This window comes from Camellia sinensis, chromosome 11, assembly GCF_055761805.1.
Source record: "Camellia sinensis isolate YWXY chromosome 11, ASM5576180v1, whole genome shotgun sequence".
In the NCBI taxonomy this organism is placed as follows: Eukaryota; Viridiplantae; Streptophyta; class Magnoliopsida; order Ericales; family Theaceae; genus Camellia; species Camellia sinensis.
In genome coordinates, this window is record NC_138971.1 from 44,876,995 (window position 1) to 44,903,693 (window position 26,699).

The following is a 26,699-nucleotide window of genomic DNA, read 5'->3' on the forward strand; positions in this document are numbered from 1 at the left end:
TCAATCGCACTGTTTTGTGCATTGCATATCAATCGCGCTGTCTAGCGTATCGCACTGTTTTGTGCATTGCATATCAATCGCACTGTCTTGTGCATTTCAAATCAATCGCACTGTTTTGTGCATTGCATATCAATCGCACTGTCTTGTGCATTTCAAATCAATCGCGCTGTTTTGTTCATTACATATCAATCGCACTGTCTTGTGCATTTCAAATCAATCGCACTGTTTTGTGCATTACATATCAATCGCGCTGTTTAGCGTATCGCACTGTTTTGTGCATTGCATATCAATCGCACTATTTTGTGCATTGCATTTCAAATCAATCGCACTGTTTTGTGCATTGCATTCCATCGCGCTATTTTGCGCATCTCACCGCGTGATTGTTCAATTTCATTACCTGCGTAGACCGCATGTTTTGTTTGCGTAGACCGCATGTTCGCCAAATTTCATTACCTGCGTAGACCGCATGTTTTGCTCGCATAGACTGCATATTTGTTCAAATTTCATTACTTGCGTAGACCGCATGTTTTGCACGCGTAGACCGCATATTTGTTCAAATTTCATTACTTGCGTAGACCGCATGTTTTGCTTCCGTAGACCGCATATTTGTTCAAATTTTATTACTTGCGTAGACCGCATGTTTTGCTCGCGTAGACCGCATGTTTTGCTCGCGTAGACTGCATATTTGTTCAAATTTCATTACTTGCGTAGACCGCATGTTTTGCTCGCGTAGACCGCATATTTGTTCAAATTTCATTACTTGCGTAGAGCGCATGTTTTGCTCGCGTAGACCGCATATTTGTTCAAATTTCATTACTTGCGTAGAGCGCATGTTTTGCTTGCGTAGACCGCATATTTGTTCAAATTTCATTACTTGCGTAGACCGCATATTTTGCTTGCGTAGACCGCATATTGGTTCAAATTTCATTACTTGCGTAGACCGCATGTTTTGCTTGCGTAGACTGCATATTTGTTCAAATTTCATTACTTGCGTAGACCGCATATTTTGCTTGCGTAGACCGCATATTTGTTCAATTTCATTACCTGCGTAGACCGCATGTATTGCTTGCGTAGACCGCATGATTGTTCAAATTCATTACCTGCGTAGACCGCATGTATTGCTTGCGTAGACCGCATGATTGTTCAAATTAATTACCTGCGTAGACCGCATGTATTGCTTGCGTAGACCGCATGTTTGTTCAAATTTCATTACCTGCGTAGACCACATGTTTTGCTTGCGTAGACCGCATGTTTGTTCAATTTCATTACCTGCGTAGACCGCATGTTTTGCTTGCGTAGACCGCATAATTGTTCAATTTCGTTACCTGCGTAGACTGCATGTTTTGCTTGCGTAGACCGCATATTTGTAATCAATTCCATGACTTGCGTAGACCGCATGCTTACATTCAATATCATTACTTGCGTGGACCGCATGCTTACGATCGATTTTGTTGCCTGCGTAGACCGCATGCTCCACTTACATGTCTGTGCTTTCACAGCATCGTTATGCTTCCCACTTGCTTCGCGTTGTCGCACATTTTCAAATACATTAATATGCATATTGTAAATAATATTGTACCTGTTAAGTTTGTTTTCTTGGCAGGCACGATATTGTATGTACGGTTTATTTGAGGCTGGTGCAACCAGACGAGCCGCACAGGTATTGTACGGTCTAGGAGACCTTAAATCCTCTGAAGGTGCAAGTCCTTCGGCGTTCGTCGTGCCCGAACGACTTTTGATAAGTTGCATTTTACATGTATTTCAAGCGACTCGCGTCATCGCATATTCAAGTTCACTTGCGTTGTTATGCATTTCTTGTGCAATATCCACGGTCTAGGAGACCTTAAATGCTTGGAAGGTGCAAGTCCTTCGGTGTTTGTCGTGCCCGATTGACTTTTGATAAGTTGCATTGTGCATGCATCTTAAAGCCGCGTGTTGTCGCGCATTCCATGCAACATGCATTTCATACATCTTTTGCATTTCAAAAACAAAAAAAAACAACAAACACACATGCATTGCCACGCATCATCATAAATAGTTGCATTGTCATGCATCATTAGAACATAGTGCATACTGCATTACCATGCATGTTTGTAAATATCCATTCCATTGCATATTTGTAGATATTGCATTGTAGGTCGCATGCATTCACTGCATCACCTTCCATCTATGACTCGCGCCTTTCCATGATTGAGCTTGGTCTGGTATGTGCCCATACTTTTCACGTCGAAACATAGTTCAGTGGACCGTTCTATGATTAGACCTGGCTTGTTTGTGTACATGCCTTTCCTAGGCCAGATTTGGTTTGGCCCGCGTGCCATATCCACTGCATTATAGCTCGCATGCATTCATTGCATCACCCTCCATTTATGGCTTGCGCCTTTCCATGATTGAGCTTGGTCTAGTATGTGCCCATACTTTTCGTGTCGAAACATAGTTCAGTGGACCGTTCTATGTTAGACGCGGCTTGTACGTGTACATACCTTTCCTAGGCAAGATTTGGTTTGGCCCGCGTGCCATATCCATTGTATCCATTTCTATTGCATTGTAGGTCGCATACATTCACTGCATCACCTTCCATCTATGGCTTGCGCCTTTCCATGATTGAGCTTGGTCTGGTATATGCCCATACTTCTCGTGTCAAAGCATAGTTCAGTGGACCATTCTATGTTAGACGCGGCTTGTACGTGTACATGCCCTTCCTAGGCAAGATTTGGTTTGGCCCGCAGGCCTTATCCATTGTCTCCATTTCCATGCATCATTGCATATTTGTAGATATTGCATTATAGCTTGCATGCATTCACTGCATCGCCCCCCGTCCATGGCTTGCGCCTTTCCATGTTGAGCTTGGTCTGGTATGTGCCCATACTTCTCATGTCGAAACATAGTTCAGTAGACCGTTCTATGTTAAACATGGCTTGTATGCGTACATGCCCTTCCTAGGCAAGATTTGGTTTGGCCTGCGTGCCATATCCATTGCCATTTCCCCAGCATTATCTATATATATATATTGCATTGTAGTGTAATTGTTGTATCCAGCATTAGGATCGTTGTCCTTTCCCCAGCGGGTCGTTTCCCTACCTTTGTCATTCCCCTCCAATACTTGTTCTTGTGTCCGTCTACATTACTCATAGTTCAGTAGACCGTTCTATGGTAGACGGACTTGTTACCTCCATCAATCTATTTGACATAAGCGTGGTTTCGAACCGCTCGCGATTGGATCATGATTCAATTGCTTTGCATATAGTTTGCATTGTTTCAATTACATTGTATCTTCATTTGCATTGTTTATACATTGTTTTGTATTTATTGCGTATCATTTTGCATCCATTTTTGCATTGTCATGCATGTTGCTAATAACATCGTACTTGTTAAGTTTGCTTTCTTTTCAGGCACGATATTGTGTGTACGGTTCATTTGAGGCTGGTGCAACCAGACGAGCCGCACAGGTATTGTATCCTCCGAGTGAGAAGTATCGAGAATTGCATAATTCTCTTACATCCTTTATGCATTGTAGTGTAGTCCGGTGCATGCTAGCTTAAAACTGTTGCATGTGTGCTTCGTTACAGCTTTTCTTTGCATAATCATAAGTTATGCTCGGCTTCGTGCATTGTCTTGCATTTTGCCCCTGCCTTCGGGCGCATACCTTGTTTGTCTTGCATGTTTGTCTAAGTCTTCGGCCTTGTCAAAAATGGGTCGTCTCTGGGCTTTGACATTCACTCCCATCATTGTTTTGACTTTCGAGTTCTGTCAAAGAGGGGCAACCGTAGACACCCCATTTTTGACCGTCCTCAAGACTTGGACGTCACCGTTTGAACACCCGGTGATCATCCATGTTTGTGTTCGTTTGGAGTTCCCGGAGGTCTCAGCTACGCGCCTTGCCTCAGGATCTCTGAACTCGACTGTTTAGTGTCTGGTTTTGCACTAAACACTTGTGTTTTGCCTTGAAGGGGCAGGGAATGCCTTGTGAGGCATCCCCACACATCACCGGCCATGGCCAGAAGCCACCGGCTGGTGTTTTGTTGCCATCGGCAATATATATTGTCGGTCGGCACTATTTGTTGCCGGTCGGCACTCAATTTTGTCAAAATGGCATTTTTGAGCAGCCGACTACTGTTCATCTACTTTATGTAGATATTTTGTGCCAGCTGTGATAGCTGGCACCAACTCTGTTTCCCTCCATACACGTGTATAGAGGGATTTCCCTCTAAGCAAGCTTATTTGACAAGCTTTACAAGAGAGAGCTCTATAAGAGAGAGTCTCCTCTCTTGGCATTAGGGTTAGACAACATTTTAGAGGGTTTTGATATTAGGGTTAGGAATTTGTATCTATCCTATATCTCTCTCTCTCTTTCTTGAGCTTAGTGTGTGTGTTTTGCCTTACTTTTGCTCACAAGCACCCACCATTACACCATCCCTTGGAGTTGAGACCTCTTGAGGGCTGTTTTTGAGGTTTTGAAGCTGGTTTCAACCTAAAAGAAGCTGCTGGTCCACCATCGTTGAAGGGGTCTTCAAGGGTAAGAAACTAGTCCCATTTTACCCCATTCTTGCATACTTATTTTTCCTATCTTAGAACTGTTTTTGTGCTTAGTGTATAACATAAAAAAGTTCTGTTTTTAGGCCCTCTAAATAGTTTATTTAGGGTGTTTTGTTGTTTGAGGTTGTTTGACCCCTCCAAAGCCTTGTAAGGCTCCATTTTGTGCTATTTTGTGTAAGCTCCGAGACCTTGGTGTTTAGGCCTCCTCACCACTGAAATCTTGAGGGATTTCAGAGGTGAGGATGGTGCCTCGAGGTCCCAAGAAGGAGAGGGCCACCCCCTCTCCTTGTTGTCCTTGAAATGGACCATTTTTGGCCTCTTAAGGGAGCACTTAGCTAAGCTTCATGTTGGCCATGCCTTAGCTATTTTTTGTACCTATTATGTCATAATATGCCTCTGTTTTTTGTTGGTTTTGGTACACCATGCATGCTTAGCATACCTACCTTGTAATGCCACTTTGTTCCCTTAACATGCCTTAGGTTATAAACCCTTGTTCTAGCATGTTTTAGGTCTAGCTTTGTGAAGCTTTTGTGCTTATTTTACCATGTTTAAGGTCTGTCCATAGTTGTTTGGGTCGGCCATGGCATGCATTGCATAGCCCCTTTGCATTTTTGGCTTGTTGGCCTTAAGTATGTGAATGTATAGCATGCATTACTTGCCTTGATTTAATGGTTTGGCATCATTAATAGCACCATTTCAGCCCCCTTAGCATGCTTGTATGCTTGCCTTGGATGTCTCTTTGATGCTTTATAAGCTTGTGTGGCATGCTCCATGTTTTGGCATTTGTGCATGCCTTTGAATTTAGGTCATTGGGATGCCATCTAAGTGATCTTTAGGCCTTGTCTTAATATGCTAAAATTCTGTTTTTAGTCATTTAATTCATGCCATGTGTGGTTGCACTAAGTGTAGTTCAATGCTTCTTTGGTGGGCCTTAGGAATTGGACCATATTTGCATACATGTGTGCCTGTGTTTTGGGCCTCATTTCCTTGGCTTTTGGTCACTGTTTTGGACCTAACTTAGAGCCGTCCAATTAGTGTAATTTCGTCCCTTGCATGCCATTCAAGTGTTGTTGCATTATCCCATGTTTGCATGCTTTGGTTGCATGTGTCGCATGCTTGAAATCATTTGCATTTGGCATGCACTCCCTTGGTCAATTTACTAGCATGTTGCATGATTAGATCACGCCTTGTATGCTCTAAGTAGTTTGCATAGTTGTGGCATGCTTGTATGCTTGTTTGCCTAGTCTAATGTACCTAGTGTGCATCACTTGCTTGTATGCTCATGTTGCATGCTAGCTCATATGATTAGAGTTGCATTGCATTGGCATGCATGCTCTACCTCTTGACCAAGTCATGATGGAGGTAGAAGCCTCTTGGTTTGTTGGTTTGCATTGCATTTGACATCAAAATGTGCACACTTGGTCCCTTGGGCCATCACGCATGGAAATGTGCGATTGATGGTCCGAGAACCAAGGAGCATGTCCCTTTGAGTCACTAACAGGATAAGGGACATGATTGGTGCATATATGGCTTGAATTGCATTGCCATGCTCTGCCTTGCCCTCTTTGCTGTCCATTGCAGATTCTGCAGGAACTTTCTGCCGACCGGCAGTGCTAGGTGCCGACCGGCAATCTTTCCATGGCCGATGGATTCATTTACAGCCGGTGATCACATGCCGCTGCCGGTGGCCATTCTATTCAGTCGGTGGTGTCTCCCAATGTCCAGGGAAGCAATCCTGAGACTTTGGAAGTCTTCAGAGGAGTATAGCAGGGAAAACAGAGGCAACCTATGCATGGCAATGCACTTCCGAGCAAGACCCGAGCACGCGTGCACCGAACTCTCTTCCCGAGGCAGTTTACTGTTTTTCCTAGCTTAGTTAGTTTGTTAACTAATTAGGTAATTTGTAATAATTAATTAGCTAGGATAGTTAATTCATTATTCCAACTGTATTATTCTTTCGATCCCTCCGAGCGAGGGTAAACCTGTAATAAGCGTGGGTGAGTGTGTGTATGTCTTCTAACCCCACGTCTTTCTTCCCTTTTATTTACCTGCTTATGATGGTAGACTAGGGCATATTTTAAATCAGCATACCTTATGCTATGCATGCGTGCATTCATGCATTTGCCTTGCATGCACCAGGCTCGGCGCATCATTCTAACTGCATTTGTATTTCAATTCCAAATTGAATACGTGATTAGTTGTAGCATTTCACATGTCATTATAGATTAGCCGAGCCTATCTTAATCGCATTCTGTATGCGTTGCATTAGCCACTTTAACATGAACTAGGATCACACATGCTTGCTAACTAGTTTATTGTTTTGGCACGGAGTACATTGTAAGTATTTATGCTTTAGCATACCGCATGCGTGTGAGTGTTGCCATAACAGCATGATTACCACGAGGCTAGCTACTTATGTGATATAACTGCTTGGATGCCTGTGGATGGAGGTTGAATTACCTAAATTGGAATAATGCATTAAAACTGTGAGTTTTAAGCCCACTAGATAGTGGCAAAACCATCTTTTCTAAAAGCCCACTCGAGGGTGGCAAAACCTGCATTTTAGCCTACTTGCGAGTAGCAAACCATTTTCAAAACAAACATGAAATGTTTTTGTTCCAATTTAGGCGATTTGGTCTATACTTGTTTGCCGTGCGCATAACATAGTAAATCTAGGCTAATAACCGGAATAAGAACACATAACGTTTTCAAAATTGGATATCATGGTTAGTAGAGGCCGGTCTTCGGACCGGGCGAGAGGGGGTGCTCATAGCTGACCTTCCCCGATCGTACCCAAGTTCCCGAGCCGAGGCAACTTTGGTGATGAGGGACACGTGGCCTTTGGCACCGAGTCAGGGTTTCCTAAATTCCCCCATAAAAAATATTTAGGTGGCAACTCTATATCTGGCAAAGCAGTCCATGTTTGGCACTTCTTTTCTAAAAATCTGTTTTCTCAAAACAAATTTGCCAGACTTGGACTCTTTGGTTCAGATTAAGAACCGTGACACAAATTGAGTCCGAACTGTAGCGCGGGGTCCCTCGCGGACGTGTTACAATAATCAATACCATACTCTTGAGAGAAACCTTTGGCAACCAGACGAGCTTTGTAACGCTCAAGAGAACCATCAGAATGAGTCTTGACTTTGTAGACCCATTTGCAACCAACAAGGTTTTTGTCAGCAGGCAAAGGAACCAACTCCCAAGTACTAGTTTTTATAAAGCAGACAACTCATCCTCCGTAGCTTGAACGCAATGAGGATCCTGACAGGCCTCCTTGTAAGACTGAGGTTCTACAAAAGAGTGAATAGTAGACAAAAAGGTTCGATAGGAAATAGAAAAACAAGTATTAGACCAATCCAACCTGTTTGGAGGATGACGTGCTCGAGAAGGATATCGGTGTGCAATAGGATCAGAGTCGTCAGAAGCGGAGGAAGCAGCAGCAGGGGTAGAGGCAATCGGTGGAGGAGGAGCCTTGCGACGAGAATAAACTAGTAACAGAGGAGGAAAAGAAGCCAAGGGAAGAGAAGAAGCCGAAGAAGGAGAAGTAGCTAGAGGTATAGGAGGAGAAGATGGAACAAGCTCAGGAGGAACAGTGGAGATGTACTCATCAGACGAGACCTCTGAAGGAAAGGGGTCAATGTGAACCAAATCCTCTTTGGAAACTGGGGCAGTGAGAGGGGAAAGCTGGAAGTAAGATAGACGTTCAAGAAAGGCAACATGACGGGAGACATAAAGACGACGGGAAACAGGATCGTAACACCGATAACCTTTTTGAGTAGGACTATAACCCAAAAAGACACAGAGGACAGACCGGGCACTAAGTTTGGTCCTATCTTTGCGGGGAAGAAGAACAAAACAGGCAGACCCAAACACACGAAGGAGGGAATAGTTAGGAATTTGGGAGAACAAAGCCTCATAAGGAGACCGATCGAAAAGAAGGGGAGTAGGCATGCGGTTGAGAAGAAAAGCAGCAGTAAGAACTGCCTCCTCCCAAAATGGAGTCGAAACTGAGGCAGAGAGAAGAAGAGACCTAGCGGTCTCAAGAAGATGACGGTGTTTACGCTCGTCTTGACCATTTTGGGCAGGTGTATCTGTATAGGAAGTTTGGTGAATGGTACCCAAATTGGCCAAATACTCACAAAACTCATTTTTAAAATATTTCCCACCCAAGTCAGACCGTAACACTTTAATTGTAGACCCAAACTGAGTAGTAATCAAAGACTAAAAAGTACGGTATATTGGATAGAAATCGGACTTATGAGTCATAAGATAAACCCAAGTGTAACGGGTGCAGTCATCAACAAAAGACACATCGTATGTAGAACCCCCTTTGGTGAGAACAGAGGAAGGGCTCCAAACATCAATATGAACTAAAGAAAACGGTGTATCAGATATAGAAGTACTTTTACGGAAAGGTAAGGCTGACATTTTGGAAAATTTACACCCCCGACATTCATCAATTTGACTAGGAGAAACTTTACCCAACAATCCTGACTGGGCTAAAGACCGTAAGCGGTCAACAGACAAATGACCGAGACGAGAATGCCATAAGTAAAACTGACTCGACTGAGAATCTAATTGAAATGAAGAAAGTGCAGCTGAAGAGGTGGATAAAGGGGAGATGCAAGCTTTCAACCACATAGAGATCTCCAAGTCTACGGCCGGTCCCAATCTGCTTCTTGGACACCCGATCCTGCACACAACAGACAGAAGAGGAAAAGATAACATCAAAACCAGATGCAACAAGTTGACTGATAGATAACAAACTGACAGATAACTGAGGAACATAAAAAACAGAAGGAATAATAACAGCAAACATGGCAGAGGGTAAGACAGACCCAACAGATAAAACAGACATACTAGATCCATTAGCAGCATTGACGGTAATAGGAAAGGGAGGAGGAGTACAATTTTGAAGTAAGGAGAGATGGGGAGTCATATGATGAGAAGTACCAGAGTCAAAAATCTAAACAGACGAAGAAATACTTGAAGAAGAACCAAGCAAACCTGAATGAAGAGAGGAAACAATGGAGACAAATGGGGATGGCTGGGAGGTAGACAAGATATGCTGAAGTTGACTAATCTGAGCAGTTAAGGAAGCCAAGTTAGGATCAGGAGCTGGAGCGAATGTAGTGTACGCAGCGGGAGAGGCCCAGAATTGATTCTTAGATTGCTGAAAATATGTGGCAGACAGACATCTCTTCTTAGGACAATGGTGCTTCCAATGGCCTTTCTGATGGCAGAAAGCACACTATCAGAAGCCAGAGACATCACAGTAATCAGAAAACTGAAAGGTTCAAGTATAATCAAAGAAAATAGCCAAACAAAGAGTTTAAGTGTAATACTCAAAATCTGAGGGGGCAAATTGTAAATAAAAGCTTTTCCAGGTCAACTAACAACAAACCAGAACCAAAGATAGAGGAATCGGAAACAAGGAGAGAGATGAGGAGGGGAGATAGAAAGTCTAGGTTGAAAGAAAGAGATCAGATCTGATTGCACAGTGAGGGCGAAACGGCGACGGCACAAAGGCCGCGATGGCGCGACTGCCCCAGCGACGACACGACGGCTCAAGCGATGACTGTGACAGCGTAGAGTGACCTCAGTGAAGAGAGAGACTTATCGCGACTTATAGATAGATAAGGAGACCACGAACTGTCAGTCTCTTGAATTAACCGAACCGAATGAAGCAACCAGATGGGTCGAATAAGCTGATGAGTCAAAATGACTCGATGGGTCGCGAGTATCAGATACGACGAACACAGAGGGGCTAATTGCGAGACACAAGAATGCAGAGCTTTAATCACGTAAGGTAGAGTCAAACACAGAGGGGCTGATCGCAGACCAGATGGGTGAGTCATGAGTTGCAATTTCGGCTCTGGTTGGGTCTCGACTCCGGCGAAGAGAGGTGCTAAATGCGATTCTAATACAATCGTATCAGATTCAGTGCTGGACCACTCACAAGAGAGGTCGAACCAAAGAGACCAGAACTGGAGTCGACAATTGATGGGACTAGGGTTTTGTACACGGCTCTGATACCATGTAAGATTTCTGAAAGCTTTTCTGTATATTCCATTATATCAAAGATTACAATCAGACCTTAGATTATATAGCCCTAAATCCTAAACCAAAAAGGAAAATACAAATACAATTATAATTATGTCTCTAACAGGACTCTAACACAATCATGCCTCTAATAGGACTCTAATTTGTAAAACACAGGATAATATATTCTATATTCTCACATATATATCTTGCTCCTTTTTCCTTTTCTGCATCTAACCTTCCATGCCTATTTGCAGGAAAACTCCGCCCCCGCTCTCTCTCTCTCTCTCTCTCTCTCTCTCTCTCTCTCTCTCTCTCTCTCTCTCTCTCTCTCTCTCTCTCTCTCTCATGGAAAATTATTTATTGTTGGATTTTATCTTGAACTATCAAATGTTACAATTCTAATTTGGTAAAGGTAATTCCTGATTTAAAATATTCGATACTTTAAATTTAAAATTAAGTATTTCATATTTTAAAATTAACAAAAAAAAATTAATTGAGAACTATTCAATATTTTTAATAACTATTGTGTACATATTTGTGAGTATTTAAAAAGTAGGTTGAAGTATCCGTACTTCAAAAAAAAAAAAAAAAAAAAGAGTTGGAGGAGAGGAACCTTTGTGAGCCAATGCCAAGAAAAAAGGATCAAAGTGGTGTTTTGAGAAGTTGATAAAAAGTTAATTTTTTGTTTTTTTAAATTTATTTTATATTTTTATGTGTAAAAAATATAAAAAGTGATATAATTTAAAATGAGTAAAAAGTTAAAAATTAACTTTGATTTTGTTCTCAAAACATCCCAAAATAAAAGGGGGAAAAAATTTAAAAAAATGGAGGGGAGAAGACAAACGACACGTCTCCATTAGGCATCTGCGACAGTTATAAAAACTGTGATGGCACTATCTCAAGTCATGTGGATCATTAACGGTAATAATCTAATATAAACTCCCAAACTATCTACAAAAAAGGGAAAGATTAAACAGTGAGTATATTATATGCATATAATTGAGTTTAGTATGGGGGTGTTTGCTGGGATAAGTCCCTTGTTTGTTTTAAAAGTTTTGTTTCGAATAAATAGTGCATTTGGATTATTAGTCTCATATTTGTAGAATTGTGATATTTCATGTGGAGGGAGTGGGATAGAAACTACGTGATGACTCATCCCGTGAAATTAGTTAATAAAATTATATTTTTGCCCTCTGGTATTTAATTATGTATTATATTTACTAAAATTTAATAAAATTTAAATGTCTCAATTTAAAAATAAAATAAAATAATTTTATTTAATTTTTATTTTTGTTTTATTTATTTAATTTCATTATTTAAATTTTGATAGATGTTTTATTTTATTTCATTGTTTCATTATTATTATTATTTAAAATAAATTTATTTAAAATTTTAATTAAAAAATAACATATATTTTTATTGATATTTAATTTATTTAATTTTTTAAAAATAAATTTATTTAATTGTGCAAAATAAAATAAAATAAATTTTTATTTAATCTAGCTAAAAATAATTAAAATATTAAAGCTGTGTTTAATATTGCTATTAGTAAATAATTAAAAATGATAAAATAGTCATTTAAGTATTTATCCTTTTCCATAATATCTCAAACAAACATTGGATTTACTAAAAATAGTTCAATCCAGACATCTAATCTCATGACTAAACAAATATAGGATATAAATCCAGTCAACTAAATAGTCCGGGGACAATGTATCCCAGGACTAATAGTCTGATGGATTATAATCCCCCTTTATCTAGTTCATCCAAACAAATACACCCTATAAGTGTTGTCATAGCACTGCACTGACAACAAAAACACACGGCTTGATGGTTGATTTGTATAAAATACAAAAAAAAAAAATTAAAAATTATCAATAGATTTTAATAATTAGATTTAATTTCTATTAAGTCTAATTTAAAATAAACTCTTGTAAAATCGTCATTAAAAATATGCGACGGATTTCTATATATGTCATTAAAAATTAATAATTAGTAGCTTTTTTGTTACGATTTTTATAAATTATAACTAATACTTATAATTAGTGATATTTTTCTATGACGAATTTTTTAAACTGTCACTAAAAGTTATAAATTAATGATATTTTTTTGTAACAATATTTTTAAATTGAAGGTAAAAATTATAATTAGTGATAATTTTTATGATAAAATTTTAAAATTGTCACTGAAAATTAACAATTAGTAACATTTTTTGATAATATTTAATAAAAAATATAATTAATTATCATAAAATTTATTAAATAATAAGTTCAATTTATTGACACCTAAGTCTCTTATAAAAAATAAAAAATAAAAAATCAGCGGAAACACGTGCCGTCCAAAAAAGAGCAAAAGCAAAGTCCCTTCAGTGAAATTACATATTTTCACATAAATAAATAAATAAAAACCACGGTGATTTTTGAAATTGAATTTTGAATGATTTGTGTGGATGTTGATTTCCGACTACACAATAAAAAGAAAAAACTCAGTTGGAGAGTACCGACAGAGTAGATTAAACCCAACAACCTACATAAGAAGATGAGAATTCGGCGGTGGTTCGTCTATCCGGGAGCACTCCGACGATCAAGTCAGTAATCAATATCTCTCAAAGATAACAAATTATGCTCAAACTCACAAGCAAGAACTTACCTCAGACCCACGAGGGTGCTAACTTTTATAACCAGCAGTGACTTGGTCCCTTTAGAAGCCTCACTCCAATGGACTCAAATTCACTACTCATTCTAGACCTTTAGCTAGATAGGGATAAACTCTCATTGAGCCTTATCTTTATCCAGACTGAGATCATCCTTTGTTCTAGGACTATAGTCCCTTATCTGCTTATCTCAAATTCCGACATCTCCGCAGATAACCTTGGCCTAGCCGAGATCATTTCGGCAGCGTGACCAAACCACGTGGCACCTCAGCTGACACTTTGGCGTCACCTTTGCCATGTGTTGTCATTCACAAAATACTTCCCCACAACTGCCCCTTAGGTTATATTACCTCGGCAACCTGAGGTGATGGAACCTTTGTCAATATAGCATGTTGGCTAAAATTCATTCTTCTCTTCAATCGAGATCATGACTCGTCGACTTCATATAACCAGGACTCAACTGTCCACTTTACTAAGGATCAAGAACCAAGAATCAATTTTTTTATGCCTCTCAATCGAGACTGCCTCTCTGGCCGAGATTATGGCCTCATTATTTCAAGAATTTCAAGAATTCTAACTGCGCATAAGCTGTCACGCACAGTCTCCTCAATCGTTTTGTCCACGTGTCCATTCCCCACTAGTTCGTACCTAACACGCTCTATCAAATCGTGTCGTTTCTGTCTACGCCGCCTGACAGGCACGTCGCCCAAGGTACTTTATTGTATTTTTCCGCCTTTTCAATTTTAACAAAACTCTCTCTCTCTCTCTCTCTCTCTCCCCGCAAATTTGATTTCCCTTTCTGTCTCAAACTTTCTCTCTCCATCATTTTCATACCTTTGAAGCTTTACAACCGTGCTTCGTTCCGTACTATCCAGCAAAGCATTTACGTCCATCTGATTCCAGCGAACCTTACTTCGGCGTCATCTTTTTCATCCCCATTTGGTAAGTCCTCAATTTTTTCCCTTTAATTTCAGTCTCTATTGTCCCCAATCATGATCTTCAATATAATTTTACTCTTGAATTTGCCATATGCTTCACACCGCATCTATTGTTGAGAGATTTGCACTTGTATAGCTGTACTTTGTTTTTTCTTCATTCATTCCCTAATTTTCAGTTTCCATTTTTCATATTGCAAATCAATTCTTTTGAATTTGTTCTGTGCTTCGAAGTTCATCACCATGTTTCTAGAGTGTCGACTATATTGCTTGTAGTTATTGCACTTTGCCTTGCACACACTCACTTAGTGTTCTGTGGATTTTCCATGTTCTTGGATTGTGATTTCTTACCACTGTGTTTGTCATGTTGTTGTTTTCTTGGATTCGAAATCATGCTCTTTTCTGTTTCTTGGTGCATTTTCTAGATTCTTTCTTTCAATTCTTGTTTCTGTAGACCTATTCTTGGGATTTGCTTTAGAACCCTATTCTTTAAGAAAACTGAAACAAGAACCTATCTAGGTTACCAAAAAACCTTCTTGAGTTGTTTAGCCGAAACAAGGTACTTTATTGTATTTTGCCGCCTTTTCAATTTTAACAAAACTCTCTCTCTCTCTCTCTCTCTTCGCAAATTTGATTTCCCTTTTTGTCTTAAACTTTCTCTCTCCATCATTTTCACACCTTTGAAGCTCTGCAATCGTGCTTCGTTCCGTACTATCCAGTGAAGCATTCACGTCCATCTGATTCCAGCGAACCTTACTTCGGCGTCATCTTTTTTAGCCCCATTCGATAAGTCCTCAATTTTTTGCCTTTAATTTCAGTCTCTATTGTCCCCAATCATGGTCTTCAATATAATTTTACTCTTGAATTTGCCATATGCTTCACACCGCATCTATTGTTGAGAGATTTGCACTTGTATAGCTGTACTTTGTTTTTTCTTCATTCATTCCCTAATTTTCAGTTGCCATTTTTCATATTGTAAATCAATTCTTTTGAATTTGTTCTGTGCTTCAAAGTTCATCACCGTGTTTCTAGAGTGTCGACTGTATTGCTTGTAGTTATTGCACTTTGCCTTGCACACACTCACTCAGTGTTCTGTGGATTTTTCCATGTTCTTGGATTGTGATTTCTTACCACTGTGTTTGTCATGCTGTTGTTTTCTTGGATTCTAAATCATGCTCTTTTCTGTTTCTTGGTGCATTTTCTAGATTCTTGCCTTCAATTCTTGTTTCTGTAGACCTATTCTTGGGATTTTCTTTAGAACCCTATTCTTTAAGAAAACCGAAACAAGAACCTATCTAGGCTACCAAAAAACCTTCTTGAGTTATTTAGCCGAGATCTCTGAACCTGTACCAAGCCAGTTACCAAAAATCTGTTATCAAACCCACTTTAGCCGAGATAATGGATATGTTCAAGTGGAGAGTAGACACCCCTTCCAAACTAGAATACTTTAAGCAAGAGTTTTCCATTCCAGCCGACGTTCAACTTAGGTTGGGTGGAGAGGATGACTCTATCATGCCTGGGAAGGACTACATGCTCTTTCCAGTAGTCTCCATTATTGAGGGCGGAGTCCAGTTTCCCCTTAAACATCCTCTTTAGGGAAGTCCTTCATTATTACAAACTCAATCCCATGCAACTAGCCGTTAACTCCTTTAGGATTATTAATGGCATTGCCAAGTTGGCACGTTGGCAGAATGCTAGAATAACCCTATCCGATATCCAGTACTTCTACATTATGTATGGCCTCAAGACCAATACTAGTTACACATACTACCTCACTGATTTTCCAAAATGATTTGTCAAATTGGACTCTTTGGTGATTTATCAATCTTACATTGCACTTTGTGAGATTAGATTCAGAACCATGACAGGAGTCCGAACTGTAGGACCAATTCTAGCTCTTCGAGAGCGGGGGTGCGAAGAAAGTCGAGTCCACAGTTTCTGGCGACTATGCTGGGGAATATAGAGAACTTGACTCGAACTCATGATATGTTATTTTATCTACATTTATGTGTTTCTTTGCATTGCATTTGCATTGGTGTGCCTAAGTCACAGTGTTTGCCATCTGCTATTCCTGAACGGTTTGTCAGAGCCTTGCTTGGAAAAGCATGCCATAAGGCTGGCCGGTTGCGGGCTCTGCAACGATGGGAACACAAACCTTGGATCTGGACTATCGTCGTACCGTTTGATCCTCCTTTCACTTCTCGGTGTTAGGAGCGAGAGGTATATTAGGTGGCTTGAGTGGATCCATAGGGTCACCCAAAAACTCGTCCGGATTCGACTGCAAGAACTCCCTCTACAAAAAAGATGGCCCTGCCTCAGCTACTTGGGCCTGGACTTGATTCTCAGCCCTGAGAATGTCCATAGATTTCCTCAATGCTCTGGCCATTTCACGGGCTAAGACACCCATGGCATGTTGTCCAACAAGTTCGGCCACATTGGCCTGACCGACTCCCTCCTCCTGTGCCAGAATTGCATCCGGTATAGGCATCTCCTGCCTCCTAAGCCTACCATGCCTACCACCATGACCTCGTCCTGACATCCTAATAAAGGTAACAAAGACATTAGCACATTCACAAATGTGCCAAAACTATTTCACTCGCATCCTAATATGATGGACAACAGTAATTCACTCCACATAAGCATATAGCCACATTAGCACTTACGAATTTCAATTCCGGATAATGACCGTCCCCTGGTGTTACTAGAGTTCCAGTTAGAAACGATAGTGATCAAATGCCTTTCCAATAGGACTCCCAGAAACCCATAGACCCGATTAACACCCTATAAACTCAATCCCATACCCATATAGTCACATAGACATGTTATCACATAAGCATATAACACTACACTTAAGTCTCTAATAAGCGAGACAAACCCATTGTGGTACTAAGCACTTCCCGCGTACCCAAAGTATTCAAACCCGGTACGCTCTGATAGCAAGTTGTAACGCCCTCAAAATATAACTTAAAATAATCATTCATAAGATCCATAAACATAAAAGAAATATCATATATTCATCCATCAGAGTGTTCTTTACAAAAAGGTCACATGTTAATAACAAAATAGATGCCCTACAGGCTTACAACTTTCCAAGTAAACACTTGATTACAACAAAAAGAAGAGTTCTAACTCTTTACATATAAAGCTCTCGGCTTGAATTTACATTTAACATCAAAAACAAAATAGTAAAAGGGAGTCTTCAAATCCAAAAACCTTCCAAACTAAGATCTTGGAGGCGGCATAACATTTGTACCGGAAAAATGGTGTCCCAAGTAGGGTGCGCTAAAGCCCAATAGAGATATGTTAAACAGTATATGAGAATCAACTAAAACATTAGCATCCAATAAATGTTGAGCATTTGTGAACAAATACACACAATTTCCATAACAAATCCACCTCTCATTATTTATCAAAATCAATTTATCGACACAGTTCAATATTAACCAAACAGTTTAAAATGAGACTACAACTCATACTCTAATACTTCAATAACAAATATCATTCAACACTTCAATATTCTTGCCATTTTACGGAACTACGTCTGAGGGAACCGACACCCATAAGTAAATAAGATTTCGGGACTTTCATCCAAGACACTCTGGCCAACTTAGTTATCAATGGAGTCCATCCCCTATCTCCTCCCACACAATGGAGTACATCCTCTATCTACTCCCACACAATATACATATACAATGTATTTAAATACGCAGTTATATACAATGACCGAACAATTCACATATTCAATGTTTATATTCACCCGTCATATTCAATGACATATTCCAACTGATTAGTTTCAATTTACCTAATCATCATGCAGTTTCTACAACAATCAAAACTATCCTCCACCGATAGCCCAGGACAGATATTTTTAAACAGATAAATAAATTTATCAAACAGATAATTTATTAACTTTTCCATAGGTGAGTGGTTTATCGATCCAATTACACCATTCGATCTCATATTTTCCCAATTCCATAATTTCCAAGCCAATTTCATATTTCCCCAATGTTTTCATGATTTACACAATTAATTTATATAGCTCAAATTAAGGCATTGTTCTCCCTTTCTCAAAAATTTCAACCAAAGCCCAATTTCATTCATCTTACATAAATATTTCCATTACCAAGACCTCACATACACAAAGAAGCCCAATATTAGAAAATCCCTCTTTAACAATTTCAACTCAAACCCTAACTTCACCAAACGCCTCAAATCTCACCATTTATACAAAATGACTAAAATTTATGTTAAAACTCGTAGTAAAGAGTAGATTATCTCTACCTCAAATGAAGAAGCTCAAAGGAGAAGAAGAAATAAACTCAAAATGCTCCAAACCCACACTTTTTCAGATCAAAGTGAAGCCCCCACAAAGCTCTACCTTTCTTACAAAGAGATTAGGGTTGAGAGGCCAAGAACACAGTGTATTTGTAGAGAGAGAGAGAGAGAGTTTAGAGAGAAAGGCAGCCGGATTTTGGGTTTGGAATGAAAAGAAGATGAAAAAGTGATAAGAAAACCTGCTGCTGTGAACTAATATATACGAGGGTCACTCAAGCGAAGGAGTGGTCGCTCGGGCGACCAAACACAAAAGAACCTCACTCGAGAGCAAGAAGTGTCGCTCGAGAAAACAATGCAAAGCTTCAGGTCTGCAATGCAGAAGCACGCTCGAGCGCAAGAGTGCTCGCTCGATCGAAGGACACAGGGCTCGCTCGAGCGCAAGAAAGCTCGCTCGAGCGAAGAACACCAACCTTCAAGTCTAGCAAAGATGCAGACGCACGCTCGAGCGCAAGACTTCTCGCTTGAGCGAAGGGACACAAAACACAAGGCTCGCTCGAGCACAAGAAATCTCGCTCGAGCGGAAGCTGCATCTGAAAAGGAAACCTAAAGACCTACAATACTCGCTCGAGCGTACACACCCTCGCTTGAGCGAAGAAGCAATCACCTAAGGCTCGCTCGAGCGCAAAAAGCCTCGCTCGAGCGAAGAAGGGAAAACCTGTGCAGCAACCACTTGTTTCAACACACAACCAACCTGTACCAAACTCGCCCAACACAGCCCAAAACTCAAATACAAGGAATTAAAAGATGGAAACAAGACATAGACAACAACATACAACTACAAAACTCGACTCTGGAATACAATAAACGACGGGAAAAAAAACAAGATCGCTATAAATATAAGCTATGGACTAAGGTTCATGAATGGGTGGTTAAACCCTCCACCTTTGGTAGCTTTTAAATCACAAGTTTCACCCTTCAAAAACAGTCCAGAATAGTGTGAAAAAGTGGAGAAAAGAGTAGTACAAATAAGAGAGAAGATGGCAAAAGCTATACCTCTTGAAGAGAGGATGTTCTTTGGTACACAAACCACAATGTGTTCACCCTCAAGAGCTGAATTTTTAGCTCAATAATCTTAGCAAGAAGCCTCAAAATTTTGGTTTAGGAAGTGTCTGTATATTTTAAGATAGAGAGGGAGAGTGTTTGGTAAGTTTTTGTCTCTTGGCAAATTTTTCTAACCTAAAACCATGAGGGATGATCATCTATTTATAGAACAACAAGTTCCTCCGTCGAAAATATCTATATTGAGCCAGCTGGTGCAAGGCATGCACATGGGGGAACAGCTGGCAACAAAATATCTGCTGGCCACTAGGCATGGAAGGGGACGGCCGGCCAATAAAAATTGGCCTACTAGCCACTTTTTGGTCAGCAGGCCTCTGAGTGGTCAGGCTAGAAAAAATTAGGTTTTGGTCCAAAGGAGGTGCAAGGTTTTAGGCTCTGAAACTCAAAACCAAAGCTCTTTGCTGAAGAAATTGAATGGTTTGTAAGGCGTATTATTCATCATGGATTGTTCACCATAAGGCACCCAAGGCTTAAGGGGCAGTAAAAAATTGGGTGTCTATAGTAAGCCTCCATACAAGTGGGTTCTTTTTGTATCTAAGGTTCAAGGTGAAAATAGTTTTTAAATCAAAACCCTACACACAAGTGTGGCAGAGTTTTCCACAATAGACAAGTCAATTCAACTTGGTTGTCCTAATAGTATATGGAGACACTTAAGACCAACCCTATATGGCCATTTCTTCTTTCCAACAAGCTATGCTAGTAGACCACAAAGTTGGGGTCTCAAGGAGTCAACTTTATAGAGCCAAGAGGAAGGCACAAGAACTGATTGACGGCAGCCATCAGGAGCAATATGCAAAGTTGTGGGATTAGTGTGTAGAAATTAGAAGATCAAATCTTGGATTAACAATTATTATGCAAGTTTATGAGATTCAGGCAAATGATGAGGATGAGGATGATGTAGTAAAGTCTAGATTTGAAAGGATTTATTTATGTTTATGTGATTCCTAGCAAGGCTTCATTATAGGTTGCAGGCCCTATGTTAAAGTGGATGCATGCCATTTGGGAGGTCCTTACAAAGGGCAGTTGCTTCAATCTGTTACCATTGTTGCCAACAATAACACTTTTCCAGTGGTTTTTGCTGTAGTGGAAGGGGAAACAAAATCCTCATGGAAGTGGTATCTGGAGATACTACAAAAAGAACTAAGCATAGACAACCATAAATGTTTCATAATCATGTCTGATTAGCAAAAAGTAAAGGGTTGGTATTCATTAAGTTAATGACTCTTTATTGCATAATGTTTAGGATTAATTACTTTTTGCTCTTGGTTTATCTCTTAATTTTTGTTTTTGTTTTTGTACTTTCTTTTTTCTTCTTCATAGGGATTGATTCCAGGAGTTATAGAGGTGCTTCCATATGTTGAGCACCGATTTTGTATTAGGCATTTCTACAACAACTTCAAAGACAACTTCAAGGGCATCCATTTAAAAGACATTGTTTTATATAGCCAAAGTAACATACGTACAAAGGTTTGAATATCATATGGAAGAGATGAAAAACACAAATGAAGAAGCTTTCACATGATTGGCGGAGAAACCACCTTGCTTCTGGAGCATGTCTCATTTCACAACATGTAGCAAGTGTGATGAGTTAGACAATAACATGTGCGAGAGCTTCAACAATTTGATACTAGATATACGAGGTAAGACTATTTCGCCACTACTTGAAGATGTGAGATGCATTTTGATGAAGATGATGCAAATAAGGAGTGAAAAAGTGAGGGCATATGAGGGTCTTATATGTCCTAAGAGCATCTCAAACCATTGTTGCTATAATGCCATTGCTATGGCTATAATTTGGCAATGAATAGTGCTATTTTGCCAAATTATAGCAATAGTGCTCCAATGGTCATTTGCTATTTTGGCAAATCTCAACCAACTTTCCCTCCAAGTTAGTAGGTGTTGTTTGGATATAGGTTTTTTTGTGATTTTATTTTTGTTTATTTTTTGTCTTTTGTGACATATTTTTACCTGTTTGTAAAAAAAAAATTATATAATTATATTATTTCGAACTAGACAAATATAAAAAATGGAAAAAAAAATGAAAAATTGGAAAATAAATATAATTCACCCCACCAAAAAACATATCACTACATATTTAATAAATTTTTTTAACTACACATAAAAAATAAACAATCACCAATTACCCATCAACAATCATCCATCATTCACCCATCATTCATTCACTAACAACCAACAACCAATCACCAACAACCATCCATTATTAACCCAGCATTCATTCACCAACAACTACTCACCCAACAACCATTCACTATTCATACACCCATCCAACAACCACCCATTATTCATCCACCCACCCAACAACCATCCATTATTCATCCACCTACCCAACAACCATCCATCATTCACCCACTCACAATTTTCTTTATAAAATATAACACAAGGTTTTCTACAATTTGCATATTCACCTACCCATCATTTTCATATCTTCTAAACTCTCTGTACCCACCAAGTAGATTTTCTACAATTTTCATATTCACCCACTCACACATCCACTTACAATGAACAATTTGACTAAACCCATATTCAATGGAGATTTTTGATGAATCTTCATCATCTGATGATGATATCATCATGATGCAACTGCTCACAGCACAACAACAAAGAATACAGATGTTAAGCCTAAACCAACCAACCAGACGTGTTGGTTCCGCAAGTGATCGTCGATACATTAATCGTGAGAGGGTCAAAGGCAACAAACAAATTTATAGAGATTATTTTGCAGATAATTCTGTCTATCCAGAAGAATACTTCCAAAGACGTTTTCAAATGAGGCGGTCATTCTTTGTTAGTATCTTACATGATATTCAACAAGTGAATGAGTACTTTATCCAAACTCGTGATGCCACTGGTGCTCCTGGATTATCTGGTGTACAGAAGATGGCTGCAGCATTTCAGATCCTGCAGTACGACGTGCCTACTGATGCTGTAAATAAGTACATTAGAATCGGTAAAAGTACTGCAATTGCCGCCTTGAATTTTCTTTACCAGATCAATTATTGCTACCTACGAAGCCGTTTGCTTAAGATTCCCAAATGAAACAGATGTCACCAGATTATTGCAAGAGGGAGAGCAACGAGGGTTTCCTAGAATGTTAGGGAGTTTGGATTGTATGCACTGGCGTTGGGATAAATGTCCAACTACCTAAGCCGGTGATTACACTGGACACTACCACAAACCAACAGTTGTACTCGAGGTAGTTGCCTCCTATGACTTGTGGATTTGGCATTCTTTCTTTGGCATGCCTGGCTCTCTGAATGATATTACTGTTCTTGACAGGGCGCCTTTATTTGCTAAATTAACTAGAGGACGTGCCTCTGTTGCCAACTACACCATCAATAATCATGCATACACCATGGGGTATTATCTTGCTGATGGTATCTATCCTCATTGGGCAACGATTGTGAAAACAATATCTCAACCTCAAGGTGCAAAAAGACAACTATTTGTGAGGATGCAAGAGGCATGTTAGAAGGATGTCGAAAGGGCATTTGGAGTGCTCCAAGCACGATTTAATATTGTTAGAGTTCCAGCTAGAGGTTGGAGTGATGAGGACCTGCACTACATCATGAAGACGTGCATTATTTTGCACAATATGATCATTAAAGACAAGCGTGATATTCCAGAGACTGAACGCAGTGCAACACAACTTGAGACTGATACCAGTAATACTCGTTGTCAAGTGTCACGTGATCCGAATAAGGGGTATGCTCAATTTATGTTGAATCAGCAAAAGATTAGATCTACTGAAGCCCATAATGTAATTTGTAATGATCTAATTGAACACTTGTGGTCCAGAGCTAGAGAGCTAGATTAAGTTTGTATTTTATCTTTTTAATGACAGTTAATGTCAGTTAATGTCTTTTTATTATAATAAAATTATCTTCATTTAATGTCAGTTAATGTATTTTATCTTTTTATTGCCTTCATTTGAAAAAATATATTTATCTTTTTGCATTATACTTTATTGAAAAATTTAAATTATACTAAAAATTAGTCAACATTATACATTGCAAAAATAATATTACATTGTTTTGTAGAAAATACTAAAAACAAAAAAAAAAACAAAAAAAAAATATGAAATTTCATTACAAAATAAAAATTACATTGCAAATGAAGACTAACAATTACATCAAAAATCAAATGACATTGCAAAATTTAAAAATACTTTTTCCGGAATTATTCATTAGAAGGCATGTGGAAATAGTAATTTAGGCTGTTGACATTTGAGGACCACTTGACGAAAATCTCATTTTTTCGCATTGTGTAATATGCTTTCGTCTGAGGGTCCAAAAGAGAAATGTCCATAGTCATTATCTCATGTTCTTGTTTTCTGATCTCAAGTTCTTTCATTTCCTGTAGTGCTTGAATCTTTTTTTCTTTTCTGTTATCGTTTTTCTTTTCCTTCTCAGCAAGGTGTTGGTTAAATGTCTCCAATTGTATGCTTATTTTTTGGACTTCAACTTCAACGACTTGATTTCTCCGAAATAATTCTTTTGAAGCTTTCCTACCCATAGGCCTTTTACCCCTTACAGAGACACTACCCTCACCAACAGTTGGATTTAGACTAGTGTCATCTTTAAGAGAAATGCAATTATCCATAGGGGAATCAGGGGCTGAATCAGGGGAAAACAGTGTATGTATCATTGACTTCACCGTGTTCGTAAGAGCTAAATCTTGGCACCTAATATTGTTTTGCAAGATTGGCCAACAATGTTCAAAAACAAAATGTTTGTTTTCATCTTGATGGTATAACAGTTTTGCTTGAACCATCTGTATCAATAAAATATTAAATTAATTAATTAATTAGTTAAATTTTATATAAGACAAAATAAAAAAAAAATAAAAAAAACTAACATAATAAATGAAGATGAAATTTTACTGTATCAACTTGAGACATCCCACTTGAGTGTAGATTTTCAACTTGCGCTAAACACCCACAAAATTTGTTGCAACATTCCATGATTACACCCCATCGAGATGAGATAGACACTTGTGTTCTTAAGTGATCATTCTCCAATGAACAATAATTTTTAAAAAAAAATTCCCCAAAAATGAGCATGAGATTGTGAATTCCCAACAATTGGGCCTTCAGTAATGTGACACCAGGCTTTACAAATTGCCACATCTTCTTGAGTGGTGAATGATTTTCCTCTCTTTATTTTTGATGAACCTTCCATAGTGATTGTGTAAAAAAACTAAGAAGAAAATAATTTGTGAAGTTTGGTGTGAAATGAAATTTAGATAAAGAGAAGAGAAAAGAAAAATGAAATTTGAAATGTTTGGTGTGAAATGAAATTGAGATTAAGGGTTTCTATTTATAGAAATACAAAATATAACCGTTTGTAGAAAATGACCGTTAATTTATAGCTGTTGTTTGAAAGAGAAAGAAAAAGAGCCGTTGTTCAAACCCATGTGCATTCCAATAACAAAATAGCATCGTTGGATTATATAATCCAATGGCTTATCTATCTATCTATCTAGAACAATCCATGTGCATTCCAATATCTATTTATATATCTACCCTACTGCTAAGTCATCTCCCAAGTCTCTCTATGACACCAAGCTCTCTCTCTCTCTCTCTCTATCTATCTATCTCTCTGCTCTCTTTTCATTCATCTCACCAGTTTTCATCTCTTTCTCCTCTTTTCTTCTCTCCTTTCCTCAAATCTTCCAAATCAAACCCTAACCAAGCCATTCTTCCTCAAACTCTCTCTCTCTCTCTCTCTCTCACTCACTCACTTAGATACGGAAGCTCCCTGATCTCGCACCTCTGCAAGCTGCACAAACCACCTTTCATCGCTGTGGATTTGTATATTTTTTTCTCAATCTAAAATAGAGAAAGTTTAGATTAGCTCAGATCTGACCCGCATGCATGAGATGATAGTGGTTTTTGTGTCAGAACGCACAAGGAAGATCGCGTGGCTGTCGGTTTAGCTCCTCCGGCGAGTCAAAACTCAATTCCATGAAATACCAAGAAAATTTGGAGTCCATTCATAGAATATACATATATATATACCTTTAGTAGCAGCTTTCATAGAAAATATATATATATACCTTTTGCAGTAGCTTTCATTTTCTCCATGTGCTTGATCTCTCTGTCTCTCTCCCATGTTCGTTTTTTTTAAGTTTTCCATATATATATGTATGTATGATATATATATATATATATAATGTATCTATATGCATATCATGTTTAGTTTTGAGTTTAATTAATTTGCATACTCTCATCTCTGTTCTTTGTCTTTATAAGTATATATATCATCAGATTTTAGGGTTTTTTTGTTGTTGTTGTTGATGACAACGATGATGATGAAGAAGATGAAGCCAAATTCCTTTTCAAATTGTAGGTATTTTTTTATGATATTATCTTGCTCAAATTCACTTTTTTTTTTTTTTGAAATTCATTACTTGAAATTGCTGAAATTGATTCATTCATATTACTTGAAATTCTGAAATTCATTTATTATTATTATTATTGTTATTATTATTATTATTATTATTATTATTATTATTATTATTATTTTGCTTCAGATTGATTTATTGATTCTGAAATTTTTAGCTTTTTAGAATTTATTTACTTTTTGGTGCATGTTTGCTTCTGTTTTGGAAAATACATGTTAAGAAGGATGATGAGGGACAGAGGAAGGGAGGAGGAAGCAGTTGGTTTTGGTGACTTGGCAACTTTGGCAGCTGCCAAAGCTTGTGCCATTTTTTATATAAGCTTTGGCATTTGCCAAAGCTAGCAGCTACCAAAACTTGCCATTGGAGAACACTTTTCACTAACACCTATTATAAAATGGCTTTGGCATCTCCAATGGCAAACCATTAGAGATGCTTTAACATCCAAAAAAGGCTAGAGAAGAGAAAGTTGGATGCATGCAACTGCATTGCAATGTGGTTAGGGGAACAGAAGTACCAGATCAATTGCTTCAAGGGATAACAATTTATGGTTAATCTAGAAGATAACACTTGTTCATATAGAAAATGGTAGTTAACTGGCATCCCATGTTGTCATGCAATAGTAGCCGTTTATGACAAACATGAGAACCCTGAAGACTATGTGGCACATTGGTTTAAGAAAGAAACTTATATGGCTTCCTATGAGCCACTAATCT